We start from the raw sequence: 14997 nt of genomic DNA on the forward strand, positions 1-14997 counted from the left end.
ATATAGTATGTTCTTCCCTATACTTACATATCTATGATAAAGCTTAATTTATAAATTAGGGATAGTAAAAGGTTCATTAACAACAGCTAAAATTAAAATAGAACAATTATAACAATATACCGTTACAAAACTTATGTGACTCTGGTCTCTCTCTCAAAAGATCTCACTCCAGTCTACTCACCCTCCCTGAGATGATGTGAGATGATGAAATGCCTATGGGATGAGACGAAGTGAGGGGAATGACACAGGCGCTTGGATGTAGTGCTGGGCTCCTACTGACCTTCTGAAGCTCCCTCGGGGGGTCAGGTGTTCCCAGACAATGGACCACAGATCACTGGAGCTGGGGAAAACAAAACAGCGGATAACGGAGACTACTGTACCGCCTTTGATCTGTTCCCCTGTTGTGGACATTTGGGTTGTTTCTACTTTCTGGCTATTGTGGATAATGCTACTCTGAACATGGATGTACAAACGTGTGCTCAAGTCCCTGCTTTCAGTTCTCTTGGGCATGTGCCCAGGAGTGGAATTGTGCAAAGAAACATTTTAAAAAGACAAAAGCAGGGGCACCCAGGTGGCTCAGTTGGTTAAGTGTCTGCCTTCAGCTCAGATCATGATCCCAGGGTCCTGGGCTAGAGCCCCACATCAGACTCCCAGCTAAAGGGAGAGCCTGCTTTTCCCTCTCTCTCTGCTGCTCCCCAACCCCACCCTGTTTGTGCCCTGTCTCTCTCTATCTCAAATAAATAAGATCTTTTTAAAAAGGACAAAAGCATTGTGCCTCAAGAGAGATGTCAATGTGCTCATATTGCAATCCTGTATGGAGAACAGACACTTTAAAAAATTGGGGGCACCTGGGTGGCTCAGTCGGTTGAGCCTCTGCCTTCGGCTCAATTCATGGTCGCGGGGTCCTGGGATTGAGCCCTGCTACAGGCTCTCTGCCCAGCAGGGAACCTGCTTACCCCCCTCTCTCTCTGCCAGCCTCTTTGCCTACTTGTGACTTCTCTCTCTGTCAAATAAATAAAAAATCTTAAAAAAAAATAAAAAAATTTGAGCTACCCTAAGGCTTAAGTAAAAGGCCTAAGGAAGCATGGAAGGTAAGCCAGCAGGTCCCTGGATCAATCAGGAAAGGCTTCACAGAGGAGACAAAATTTGAGCTGGATTCTGATAGGTGACTAGGAGTTTGCCTGATAGAAAAAAATGGAGAAGGATAAGGGGGAAAACACAACTCTTTTTTTAAAAAGAGTAGATAAGGGTGCCTGGGTGGCTCAGTGGGTTAAGCCTCTGCCTTCAGCTCAGGTCATGATCTCAGGGTCCTGGGAGCAAGGCGCACATCGGGCTCTCTGCTCAGCAGGGAGCCTGCTTCCCCTCTCTATCTCTGTCCGCCTACTTGTGACCTCTCTCTCTGTCAAATAAATAAATAAAATCTTTAAAAAAAAAATAATAAAAAATAAAAAAGAGTAGACAAATGCTAAATGAACATGTCCTTTGATCCAGCAACTTTGCTCCTCGGAATTTCCCAGCACATATCTTCATACATGTCCACCCAAGGAAGATATCCAAAGACCCTCGCTATGGCAGTGTTTGTAAGATTCTAAACTGGAAGCAGCCTTGAGCCCATTACGAGGAGCCTGGTTAAATAAACCGTGGTTCAGCCATACCACAAATTAATATGCAACCATTAAAAAGATGGAAGGGGGTCTCCCTGTGCTGATACTGCAAGAATTCCAGACTTATTTTTAATTAAAAAAAAAAAAAAGATGTCAGTGTATACCCAAATTCTTTCCCTGGAAGGATACACAAACTGTTAAGAATTATTACCTTCGGGAGGAACAACTGCGGTTTGAGGGAAGAAAAACTGAAGTTTCATGTGATACCATCCATGCTTTTTTTTTTTTAAAGTCATATGCACATATTGCATTAGAAGAAATGTTAACACGACTCTCAGGGTGATAGGATTACGGGGTGTTTTCTTCTTTATGCTTTCCTTATTTAAAATATTTTAAAGAGGAAAGCAGTTACTTTTCTGTAATGGTTTCGTCCCAATGGCTCCTGGAGGCAAGAGGACGGAGTAGATACTTAAAGGGCCAGGCTCCTTAAGGAGTTTGTCTTAGAAGTTTGCCAGGATTCCTTTCAAGACAAAATGGTGCTCTCACATTCTGGAGAGAGAAACTGAGGAGCAGTGATAAGAGAAAGGGATCAAAAATCCAGGGCAAGGAAAGCGTAGAGCCAGGGCAAGTCCCGCAAGCGCCTGCCTCGTCGACGTAGGGCATCTCCAGCTCCTTGGCAGGGTCTGCACCCCTCGGGGGACCCAGGGCTCCGGGACAGAGACCCAGCCACACAGGGTTAACATGGATGCCGTGCTTCACTGAGCATGGTGGAGAAGGAGAGCAGGGGCCGAGCGCGGAGGGGCCCGGCCCAGCCCGGCTCCAGGCAGCATTAATAGAATGCAGGTGTTTTCACAGTTGCCGTACAGAGCAGGGAAGAGTCCCCACGGCAGCGAGCATGTAGAAATACAGAAACAAGAGCCGAGTGTGGTGGAGAAAAATGTGCCTGCGAATAATGAGAAAGCATTTTGGAAAGGGGGCTGGCTTTGGGGTTAGGAGGAATGCAGCAGCTTCTGGCACAGGCCTACCCAATAGCTCTGTGTGTGTGTGTGTGTGTGTGTAAGTACACAGGCTCCTGCCCACACAAATGCAGGCACACTCATCCACCCACCATCACCACTGCCACCACAGATCTTTCTCCCAGCAACACCTCAGACAACACAAATTTGGCCTTTGACCAGGGAATCGTTCTGACATTTCCCCCAGCCACTGTGGTCAGCTTTTTCTCGCCTGCCTTCCTCTCTCCAGACCCACCTACCCCCTCTTTTTCCCTCATCTTTCCCTTTGTCTGTGGAGCCTTCAGTGGACTGTATCTCCAGTTGGCCTGCCCGAATTTCTTAATCCCCCTTGGCTCTGCAACCAAGCAGGCATTTTGTGAGCCTGACTCCCCACCCCCCCTTTTCCCAAGCCCCTCCTTCCCTGCAGCTGGGAAGGAGGCAAGAACAACATGGTGCCTCCGCCCTGGGCTTCTAGAAGACTGTGGAAGCTAGCTTGGGTATTTCAGCTCCTGCTGCTTCAGCCCTGCTGAAATGCTCCAGTCATTTCATTTCTTTTAATCTGGAGACTAAAGGTGATTACTGCAGAGAGAGGCATGACAAAGCAATACAGGGAAGACTTCCTCCTCTTGGCCACCCCCAAGGGCAGGACAGGAACTTGGAGGTGGGCAGAAGCTCCCTGGGAGCTGGGCCTGGTCCTTTGCCCCTCCTCCCTCCCATCTCTCAGGGGTAGGGAGTGGCAGAGAGAAAAATCCCCGCTTTGCGCCTGCCTTCCAGGGGCTTTCAGCTTGCCCTGAGTTAAAAGAGCTTAAAGTGAGTCATTTCTGTGATTTATTTCGTTGACTCCTTGTCTGAGACCTAGCGTAGATCTGCAATTGTAAGCATGTTGTTCTAACACAGGGAAAGGCTTTGGGAGATCCTGGCCACCCTCGGAGGCCCTACGTGGCCCAAGGTGGGCTGGCGCCTGAGTGGGAGGTGAGATTCCTCCAAATGGACATGGGTTCTACATTCCCGTGATGAGGGAGGGACTGGGGAGGTGGGTTGAGGGCTCTGAAAAGGCCTCTGTCCCTGGCTGCTAAGCTCACCCTGAGCATCTCTGCAGGCAACCCCCCCACCCCCAGCCCACTGAGGCAGGATCTGTGTGAGGCAGGATCTGTGTGGGGCAGTGGTCCGTCCAGCTGCATGATGAATGCGTTCCCCAGAATTCAGCACCCCAAGGTCAGAGGGGGAAAGAGGGTGACAAGAGCCTGTCAGCTGTTGTCCACCCTGGCCTGTCTGAAATGGGGGCACCAAGCTCTAAAGGGTCAGGTTCTTAATTTCTCGGCCCCCATCCTCCACTAACCGCCTACCTCCCGGCGCAAAACAACACGCAAGAGAAAACAGAGCCGGCGGAGCAGGGCTGGGAAGGCAGCAACCAAGCAGTCTCCCGTGCATCCCCACCCACAGCCCAGGGCCAGCGGCCCCTTGGAGGAGGCAGGACTGGCCATCAGCTGTGGGTGCTAGGCTCCAGAAGTTCTAGGGAATCCCACTGTAGAGTTACCCGGCGGCTTGTCCCAGCTTCAGATCGGAGCCTTCTGCCTGACCGATCCGAGCAAGACACGGACTTGTCACCTGTGGGGAGAGCAGTGGGAACCATCCTGAAATCCAGGACTCAGGGTCACCTCAGCGGCACCAAGTGGCCTTAGGGCCTTGTGTCCCCGTACTCAGCCTTTCCTCCCTTCTGGAATGGGACGGTGGAAGGCGCATATCCCCAGAGCCCCACCCCTGCCTGAAAATTGCGCGGAGCCCTTAGCCGGCCCTGTGACACCGAGGGCCATGAAGAGCAGATGTTTCTAATGAAAGGCCCAGACCAGGGCCCTGGAGGCCACTGCAGGCAAGCCACCCCACCCGGCTCCCAAGGAAGGGCTGCAGCTCCAGGCCTCTGAGAGCAGGAGCTGCCCTGGGAGGGAGACCCACAGTCTCTTGAATTCTCAGCTTCTTTCAGGAAATTGCGTGGTTGGCCCTTGGCTTTCTCCTCTGCGGCGCCCCGACTCCGTTTCCACAGCAACCGCCTCCCCAACCTCAGGAGCCTCTCCCCGGCCGCTCCCCCCCGCTCCACAACCCCGCTCCACCGCCCTCCACCCCCCGCGTCTCATCTGTCTGGGTGGGAACCGGGATTAGAGTTGGTCGGGGACAGGGATGCTTTTCCCAGGGCCGCCGTGCCTTCGTGATCTCTTAGCGGCCGCTCGGCCCCGGCCCCAGGCCTTTCAAGTGCCCCAGACTTAATGAGTGGCCCTGGGTTTCCTCCTCTTTCCTTTCTCGGCCTCCAATAAAGCCGGACGGAGAATTAACCCAGGTTTTAAGTGCCCCGTTTCCAAGCTGCATATCAAAGAGGGCTTCCCCACGCTGCTTCTGCATTTCAAAGGGGCTGATTTATCGCTTTCACTTAAACCGGCACATTTTGGGGAAAGAGTTTTACCCAGAGGTCAAACTCTGGAAAAACAAATGGGTCCCCATTCACCCCCTCCTGGGGTGCCGTGGGCTATTAGTGTCCAAACTGCCAGGGGCGGGGTGCGGGCTGGTGGGGAAACAGGCTAGCTGTGTGGGACCAGGGTCCCTCAGGGACCTAGCCTGGGCCCCAGATCCCTCGGGTTCCCCGAAGGCTGATTGTGAGGAAGAGCGGGAAAGTCCAGAACCATTCCCGGCGTGGGCCCTGTCCTAAAGTCCATTTCCTGCTTCTCCGCCTGTGCTCCCAGCAACCTCCGGGCCAGTTAGCACTTCCAAGCTGCTCTGCCCTCCACCAAGATCCCCGCCCCTGCCCTTCCTTGATTCATTTTCTTTTCTCAGCTCTCCTTGCAGATCCTCGCAGGGACTGAAGATTCAGCTGCTGCTGAGCTGGACCTCTGAGCACCCCACATTCCCGTTCCCTTCTTTCCTTCCAGTGAAACCTCGCCCACACCTTCCCTTCCCACCACCAACCCCATACATTCGCCCCCTCCCTCCCCATCCCTGCCTCGGGCCCCAAGCCCCCCTCCTGCTCAAGCTCAACTCAACCAATTGTTCTTGTGATTTCCCCACCCCAAAAAGGAATCCTCCCTAAACCTGGGGGGAGCCCCACCTTCCTGTCAATTCTTGCTGCAGCCCCTGGGCATTCTCTCTAGTCTCTCTGCCCAGAGTAAGTCCTTCCCCTGATTTAACCCACACCAGATCCCCGGGCTTTCTCAGGCAATGAGTCCCCAACACATGTGCAAGACCTGCACTTGGACGGACCAGAAAAGCCACAAGCGAGCATCGAGGAAGAAACAGGTGGTCCAGCCTCTGGAGGAACTCTCGGCACTGAGGGCAGAAAGGGGAGAAGCAGCGCCTGAAGCCGACTTCAGGAGAGGACACCCCAAATAAGGTGTCAGAGGCCGGTTTCCCCATGAAGGATGCATCTCCGTTTCCTTTTCTCAAGCAGCCACTTGCACTTCGTTTCTTCACTCACATGACCGTTTATTGAGTGCGTAGTACTGCGGGGTGCCACGGGAGCTCCTGAGGGGGTCACTCGGGCAGGGGAATCAGACAGGAGGGCCAAGGATTAATTACAGTGCACCGAGGTCAACCTTCCCTCAGTGAGACTGGCAACTCTCCCTGACACGGCCCTAGTCTCTGTGGGGACCCAGGGAAGCTTCCAGGCAGGGATATTTTGATTTGGGTTTGAAAGATGAGGATCTTCGCAGAGAAACAAGTGTGTTTTAGGCCTAGGGAACAGCAGGTGCAAAGGCCCAGAAGCCCCCAAGCCCACCGCTGGCACCCACGTTTGGTGGATGAGTGTGGCCAGCATGTGAGATGTGAGAATGGGGAGGGAAATGTGGGGGGTCGGGGGGCTGGGAGGTCAGGGGGCGAGGTTGTGAATGCCACACGCGCCAAGGAGCCTGGGAGTTCATGGCTGAGTTTCAGAGGACGCGTGGCAAGAGGGGCTGAGGACGGTAGGGAAGAAGGCAGGGAAAGTGAGTAGAACGCTGTGTTCTAGCCCACGGCTTCCTGTAAACCCTCACCACGAGCTTCTTTGTTTGGCAGCCCGTGCTCAGACCGTGCCTTTGTTCACCCCACTTGCCGGAAGCACTGAGTCAGATAGGCTCTTCTCCCAGAAGCCTCGCTCAGAACATACCCATGGCTCCAAACCCCTTGGATTCGCTGAGCATCATGAGCAACCCAGGCGTGGAACCGTCTCTCTCCCAGGAGAGAGGTGAGAGACACGGTAAAGTCTGGGACAGAGTACACAGGGCCTGGCAATGTACGTAGACAGGGGTGGGCAGGAGCGGGAACAGCATGAGCGACCCTGCTATCTGTGCCCACATAGAGCAAGCAACCTTTGGAATCTTCTAGGAAGAACTCCCAGGAAGGACAGGGTGGGACTAGGGTCTCTGAGCCCCTTGCAGAGCTCACATCTGGTAACGCCTGGGCTGGTGTCCCAAAGCAAGGAAGCCCACCCTGCCCGTGTTTCAGCTTCCTCCTGTCGAGGCTTGTAGACCTGCAAGCCCCGGGCCTCACCGGCCCAGCAAACCCTAAGCAGCACACCCCCCATTTCTGCTGCCCATGTCCTCATCTAGAAGGAGTCCGGGCTATCTGTGAAGCAAACTGGCCTGTGCATGGGGCTTCTGGGGTCACAGAGGAGAAGGGTAACAAATCAAAGACCCAGGAGTTCAATAACCTGCCATTCGCACATTCCCCACAAAAACAAAAGGCTTCGTGCAATGGATGTGTTCCCTGAATCTGTCTGGGGGCTAAAATGGTGCAATTCAAGTAATAATTTTAGATGTCTCAGGAGGGGATCGATCTGTGTACTGTGTTTTTCACGCGACGAAGATAATTTGGATAACTGCCATGTATCTTGGGTCTGCCGAAAGCCGGGCACCATTCCGAATCATAAGGGGAGCCCTGACTCATTGTGGCCCGGCACCTCCCACTTGGACCTGAACAGTTTGTCAAATGTCCCCATTGGCCTGCCCCCCCCCTTGGCTCCATGGGCACGGGAACGACTGCCCACGGTGACTGCCCCAGAATCACCTCCCAGTATCTTCCTGCACACCCTCTTTGGGCCTCTTTTCCTTGATGAGCTTTTGCTCACCCTGTCCAAAGTTCTGGATGCACCCATGGTATGGAGGGAGGGAGAAGGGAGGGAGGGAGGGAGGAAGGAGGAGGGAGAAAGAAAGGGGGGAGGGGGCAGGGCACTGAGAAGAGAAGACTCCACCCTGCCTTCAGGGAGCTACCCCAGGAGGAGGGTCTCCCTGCTTTGCTCCTCTGGGGGTGTCCGGAAGCCCTGGGGCCATGGGAGTCCCCGCTTGCTGGTTGCCTGACAGCCCCACACAGGCAGTCCGAGCTCTAGCCTCTCCCTCAGGGATATTTTCGAGACAGCTGCAATACAGGCACCAAGCCACGGCTGTGCCAAAGCCTGCTTTTATTTTTTTTTTTTTAAGATTTTATTTATTTATTTGACAGACAGATCACAAGTAGGCAGAGAGGCAGGCGGAGAGAGAAGGGAGGAAGCAGGCTCCCTGCTGAGCAGAGAGCCCGATGCGGGGCTCGATCCCAGGACGCCGGGATCATGACCCAAGCCGAAGGCAGCGGCTTTAACCCACTGAACCACCCAGCCACCCCCAAAGCCTGCTTTTATCAGCAGACTCTTCCTAGTTCTGCCTCTCCTCTCTGCAGCTCTCGAGACAGGGTAGAGAGGGAGAGAAAGGACAGTCTAATCTTTCTCAAGGATCAGACTTTGTCTCTTTTCCCTGTGAGCTTTCTTGGCTTCAAGGAAAATACTGCACTCCCCTCTCTGTGGTCTCAGTATCACCTCACTTCGACCAAGGCCCCTCTCCCCGCTTTGTCCCACAGCCCTTCTGTAAAGCCTAGAACATCACCTCCTCCTAGAAGCCTCTTTCTCTAAGGGGCCGCAGCCTGCATTAAGGCCTACCAGAGCTGATTCAGGGACTGAGGCAGGTAGGTGTTTAGGGGAGCCTGGGTTAGGTCCACTGGAAGCCAAAGGAAATAACAATGGTCTGATTCAAGGCCTCCAGAAATGAGTCACCACCACCCCCCCCAGCCCATCCACCAGCCCTGTTCCACAATATCACACCCACATTATTCATGAATGATCGTCTTTGCTTTACTAGACAGCAGAGCCCAACCGGGACTCTGACTTACTGGTCTGCCGTGGACTCAACATCAAGCGCGTGCCTTCCCTCTGTCCAAAATACGGAGCTCAATAGCATGGAGTCAGGGAGGCTCATCCTCAGGGTACCTTCCCAAAGCCTCTGGGCCCCCTGAGCAGGCGGTCCTGTGTTTCACACCTTGGAAAATATCCCCAGTGAATGCAGTGAGTGGGAAGGGTCCTGCAGGAAAGGTGCTGCATCCCTGCCCAGCCGCCTTCGCCCAGTCTTGGACAGGCATCTCCAGTTCCAGCCTGCATCCCGTGGGAGAGACCAGTGTCTTCTCTGTTTCTCAGTCCTTCTACGGCAGATAAACTTGAAGACCTGCCAGGTTGGAGCTGGAATAGGATGGTGGCTTTCCTCCGCATGGGGTAGAAGGTGGGATGATGCTGTGGTCATAAACATGACTTTGGCCATCCGGAAGCCAATGTCTTCACTTAGAAGATGGGAATAAGAGAAGCACCTGGGTGGCTCAGTTGGTTAAGCGTCTGCCTTCGGCTCAGGTCATGATCTCAGGTCCTGGGATCAAGTCCCACATTGGGCTCCTTGCTCAGCAGGGAGCCTGCTTCTCTCTCTGCCTAATGCTCCCCCTGCTTGTGCTCTCTCTCTGACAAATAAATACATAAAAATCTAAAAAAAAAAAAAAATCCCCAATCTGTCTGGGCAACCCATAATTGGGATTGGATAATTGGGAGGCGGAGGAGGAAGGTGCTGGGGAAGGAAGCCCAAGCAGGGGCTATGGTTGCCAGGTGAGCAAAGAGGATATTGCATACTAAGCCAAAGCAATGAGGGCGCCTGCCCTCCATGTTGCTCCTAATCTCGCGCCCCTAACACACTCACAGGGCACTGGTACAGCCCAGTACCCCCCAACCAAACTGAAGGCTTACCTCCCACACCACCCCCACCCTTCTCCAGCCTCATAGAAACTGTTTCCCTTCCCTTGCTTCCATCCCCCTCTCTCATTCTGCCAGAGCCTCCCAGGGGCACTTGCATTTAATAAAAGCAGGGACGACAACACCCCAGAGGAGGGGCTCGTTAATGGTTCCCCTTCCGGTTCCCTGGCATTGCAAAGAGCAAGGCTTCCGTTGGTGGGTGGGTGGGGTCCGAAGGGGCAGAATGGCCGTCAGGAACTAGAGCGGAAGCAGAAATGAGTCTTCCCAACTCCCAGGCCTAGAGCCTAGTTATAACATGAGGTTGTATAACCTAGTGCACTGTGTTTTTTTTAAAGTCAAGTTTATTGAGATATAATTTACATATGGTAAAATTCATCCATTTTAAAATCCAATTCTTGGAATTTTGACAAATGCATGCAGTCATGTAACCATTGCGATTAAGGTATGGAATAGTTTCTATCACCCCCTAAACTCTCCAGTGTTCCCGCTCCACCCCTGCCCCTGGCCCTAGCCCAGAAAACTACTAGGTTTTTTGTTCCTGTAGTTTTGCCTTTTCCAAAATGTCGTGTACAAGCATACCTCCTTTACTGCCCTTCACGTTACTGAACTTCTCAATATTGTGTTTCTTTTTTCCACAACTTGGAGGTTTGTGGCCACTGTATATGGCGGAGGTCCATCGGCTCGGCTTTCCCTACAGTGTGTCTGGGTCACATTTTGGTAATCCTTACCGTATTTCAAACTTTTTCATTATTGTTGTATTTGGTACGGTGATCCGTGATCTGAGATTACAACTCACTGAAAGCTCAGATGATGGTTAGCATGTTTAATGAAGGGCTATACTGTTTTTGTAGACATAATGCTATCGCACACCCAATAGCCTACTGTACCGTGCAAACGTAACTTTGTATGCACTGGGAAACCAAAAAATTCATCTGACTCCCTTTACTGAGATAGTCACATTCTTGCAGGGGTCCGGACCTGAACCCAAGATAGCTCCGAGGTATGTCTGCTAATGGAATCCTGTGGTACAAAGCCACAGGGTTTGTACACAGAGTTTGTACACAGGGTTTGCACACAGAGTCCGGCTCCTTCCATGTAGCCTGGTGTACTTGAGATTCGTGCATGGTATGACTTGAATCAGCAGTTTGTTTTCACCTCTGAGCCATGTCCCATTCAGTGGATGGCATAACAGTGTGTCTATCCATTCAATGCACATATGCAAGGGAAAGATGTATGCAAGGTATACAAGGGAAGGATATTTCCTTTTTTTTATTTTTTATTTTTTATTAACATATAATGTATTATTAGCACCAGGGGTACAGGTCTGTGAATCACCAGTTTACACACTTCACAGCACTCATAGCACATACCCTCCCCGATGTCCATAACCCCACCACCCTCTCCCTGTCCCCCACCCCCTGGCAACCTTCAGTTTGTTTTGTGAGATGAAGAATCTCTTATGGTTTGTCTCCCTCCCGATCCCATCTTGTTTCATTTTTTCCTTAATGGAAGGGTATTTCTGTTGCACTGGTTGTACCTTGTTTCCAGACACCATGAAATATGACATTGTAAATATTTGCATACACATTTTTGTGGATGTAAGGTTTCACCTTTCTTGGTAAGTACCTAATGGTGGGATTGCGGGGTCATTGGGTAAGCAGATGCTGAACTGTAACCTAGACCACCAGACTGTCTTCCACAGGGGCTGCGCCATTTTGCATTCCCACCAGCAGCAAATGAGAGTCTCATTTTCTCCTCATCGTCCCCAGTACTTGGTATTGTCAGCTTTGGAGGTTTACAAAAATGTTTTTTTTAATCTTAGCTATTCTTAGAGTGGATTCTCATTATGACTTTTAATTTAGTAATTAATGATGTTGAACATCTTTTCATGGGTTTATTTGCCATCTGTCTCTCTCCTGCGATGAAGTGTGTGTTCAAATATTTTGCCCATTTTCAAACCGAAGTGTTTGTTTTCTTATTACTGACTTCAGGGAATTTTTAAATATAGTCTAAATTTAAGTCCTCTCGGTCAGATACAGATTCTACAAACATTTTTTTCCCACGTCTGTGGTTTTTCTTTACATTTTCTTAGGTGTCTTTTGAAAACCGGAAGTTTTTAATTTTGGTCCGTCCACCTTGTCCATTTTTCTTCCATGGATCATGCTTCTAGAGTCTTAATAAGAAACTTGGCCTAACTCAAGTCACAGAGCTCTTCTCCCATGTTTTCTTCTTTCATAGTTTTAGGGTTTTTTCCTTTTGTTCCTTCTCTTATGTTTTTGTCTTTGATATTATTTGAGTTAGAAGCCAAGGCTTTTTTTTTTTTTTTTCATTATGGACGTCCAAATTTTCCAGCACCATTTCTTGTTTAAAAAGATTATCTCTGCCCTCCCCCATTGAATTCCCTTTGCACTTTTCAAAATGCAGCTGCGTGTGGGGGGTGAGGGGCGGATTTCGCGCACTGTTTACCATGTCCATGATCATAAACGTCCATCCTTCCGTCCCTTCTACTGTCTCTGTCACTGTAGCTTCATCGTAACTCTTGAATCAGGGGGCGGGGGAGGGGTCCACCTCTTGCACTGTCCTCCCCCAAGGCCCTTCTCTCTGCAGAGGGTCTTTCAGGCCAGAAGAAGGAGGCTGACAAAGCTCCAGGGCCCTGACCATGACATGGCCTCCCTGGCCCTATGATGCCAACCCCGCCAGGTCCTCTCCGGCTCGAGGCCTCCAGCAATGCTGAGGTTCTTCTGTGCTCTGCTTTCACCAGCACAGCAGGCCTCCAAGCCTTTGCCTGCACTGTCACCTCTGCTCCCCATGCCCACCCCTTTCCTTCCTCCTGGTTAAGTGGGATCCTCCTTCAAGGCTCAGCCAATCCCGTTCACCTGCAGGACACCTCCCCTGACTTCCCAGGCTCTGCTGAGTACCAAGTCCCTGCTTCTGAGCTCCCCACCCACACACTCACCTCTGAGCATCCACCACGCTGAATCAAAAGATGCACAAAAATACTCCTCTGCTTCCAACAACACCCCAGGGCACACGAGACGGGTCTGCTCTAGCTGGCTCCTCCCAGCGCCCAGCCCAGGGACTGGCACAAAGTTAGTGCCAACCCATGGCTCTTGAATGAACAGAATTGATGGCAGAATTTCCCCAGGGCCCCATAACAGTGGCACAGGGAAGACACCATGCTCATGGCCCAGCCTGGAGAACTGACGAGCTCTCCAGTTGTTTTCTCCTCCTCTCCTCCTCTTTTCTGGCATTCTCAATCAGAGACCCCAAGAGCCTCGGATATATTGGTGGATGCCCAGGAAATTCTGGCTCCTCAGAGACAAGGAAATTTTCCTACAGAACAGGGATCTTACGAGGGACCTCGAGGAGAACAGATGGGGCCTCCTCAAAGACTCCCACCCAGGCAAAGCTGCCAGAGTGTGGGCCAGAGCCAGCTGCCTGGGGCTGAAGTCAGAGTACCTGACCCACCACTGCAGGTCAGTTCCCTTCTCTAGGCCTCATCTGGAAAATGGGAATAATCCGAGTACCACTTCTTTGGGTTGCCGTAGGGATTACATGCATCAACATGCATGTAAATCCATACATGCACATACTTAAATATATACTTACTATAAACAAATAGAACATGATACCCAATCAACTTGGTTGTTCTCATTCTTTGGGGGCTGAGATACCCTTTATGTCCACTGCTATCAGGAAAACACCTGAGCACGCTTCTCCCCCTACTCAGGGGCTAAGGCCTTCAACTCCCCATTGCAAGACTGCCACACTCAGGAGCCATGAGCTGGGGAACAAGAAACAACCAGCACCAGGAACAGGCTACACCTGCCTCAGTGTCCCTGTGGACCCCTCAGGCACCCAGGGAATCGTGCCTGCTGAGGCCTGGGCTGGGTATTCATACCTGGCTGCCCCAGAGTCCCCAGACAGTAATGTGTCAGTGACATTGCAAGACCAGAGCTATGGGACCCTTTGCTCAGCAGAGAAGCAGCCTACTTGCAAGAGGACCCTGGGAAGCAGAGCCCTGCTTGCCCACAAGGGTGGGTCCCCTGAGAATGGGATCAGGAGAGTACCCAGAGCACCACTAATTTTACTCCAGGGTAGAGCGAAGAAAATTCTCTGCACAGGAGAGGCACCAAGGAGCAGAGGTACAACAGCACAAGGGCAGGGAGGCAAAAGGGGGGCGGTTCAAGCCCCAGCACCCTTTCCTCGTGCGAGTCACGCCACTTCCCTGACCTCGGGCTCCTCATCTCACCTTATAAGAGAGTGCCACCCCTCTGCCGGGACACCTGCTGCTATGAGGAGCAAAGGGGAGAGCAGGGGAGCCCCCTGGGGCTTCCAGCCTTTTCTGTCCAGATCCCAGGCCACTGTTCAGCCTTGGGCTTAGCCCAGGGTAGGAGCCCCAGTCAACACAAAGGGCCCTCTAGGGAACAAAGAACCAAGAGGAGGAAAACAACCTCTGGGGCCTGGAGAGGCTGCTCACACCCCACCCCCCAACCCCTCACTCCTGGGCCACTGGAGATGGGCCTGGCTCACAGCCCTGGAAGGAACCCCCTCCTTCTTGCCCCATCTCTCCTGGCTGGGCTTCCCTCTCCTCCCAGCACCTCCCAGCCCCAGCAGAACCGAGGAGGGCAGCAGGGGGTCAGCAGGCTGCTGGGCTGGGTGCCTCTCAGTGCAGGGCAGGGAGGGGTGGGTGGACAGCCCTTGGCCAAAGCCTCGGGGAGGAGGGCAGAACATTCTTTTGAGTCCATTCAGCCGCTTAGCTATTTCCTGCCCTGCTCCAGCACCCGGCATGCCCCACCTGCTCTTACTTAACCATTTCCTGTTTACTGCCTGCCTCCTGCAGCCTCTAAGCTCCAGAGGCCCTCAGCAGCCCAGCAAGAGCTCCCCGGATGGATGGATGGACGGATGGACGCCTGAGCAGAAGACGGTCAGACCATACTCTCTGGGAGGGGCACCTGGTCCTTCCAGGCACCTGATCACCCCCAGGGCTGGGGAACATGGGGCCTGGAAGAGGAAGAGGACCTTTCCGGGGCCCAGGCTGACTCATGACAGCATTAGTCACCCTTACCGGGAATCAGTCACGTCCACGGGCAGCCTCCTCTTGCCTGGTGGCCTGCAGCCTCTCTCCTGGTCCCCCCTTGCTCATACCCATATGGTTCTGGAAGACATGAGAGCCCCTGTGGTCCTTTTCACTTAGAAAGTTCTTCTATTGGTTTAGTATAGTGTTTAAAAGAAAAGAAAGAAAGAAAGAAAAGTTCCTCTATGACACTGACTTCCTACAGGAGAAATCTCTGGGGGTGTTCCATTCACCGATTGGGAGGAAGGGCTTGCTGCCAATCTCAGC

Source organism: Martes martes (genome assembly GCF_963455335.1).
Source record: "Martes martes genome assembly, chromosome: 7".
NCBI classification, from domain to species: Eukaryota; Metazoa; Chordata; class Mammalia; order Carnivora; family Mustelidae; genus Martes; species Martes martes.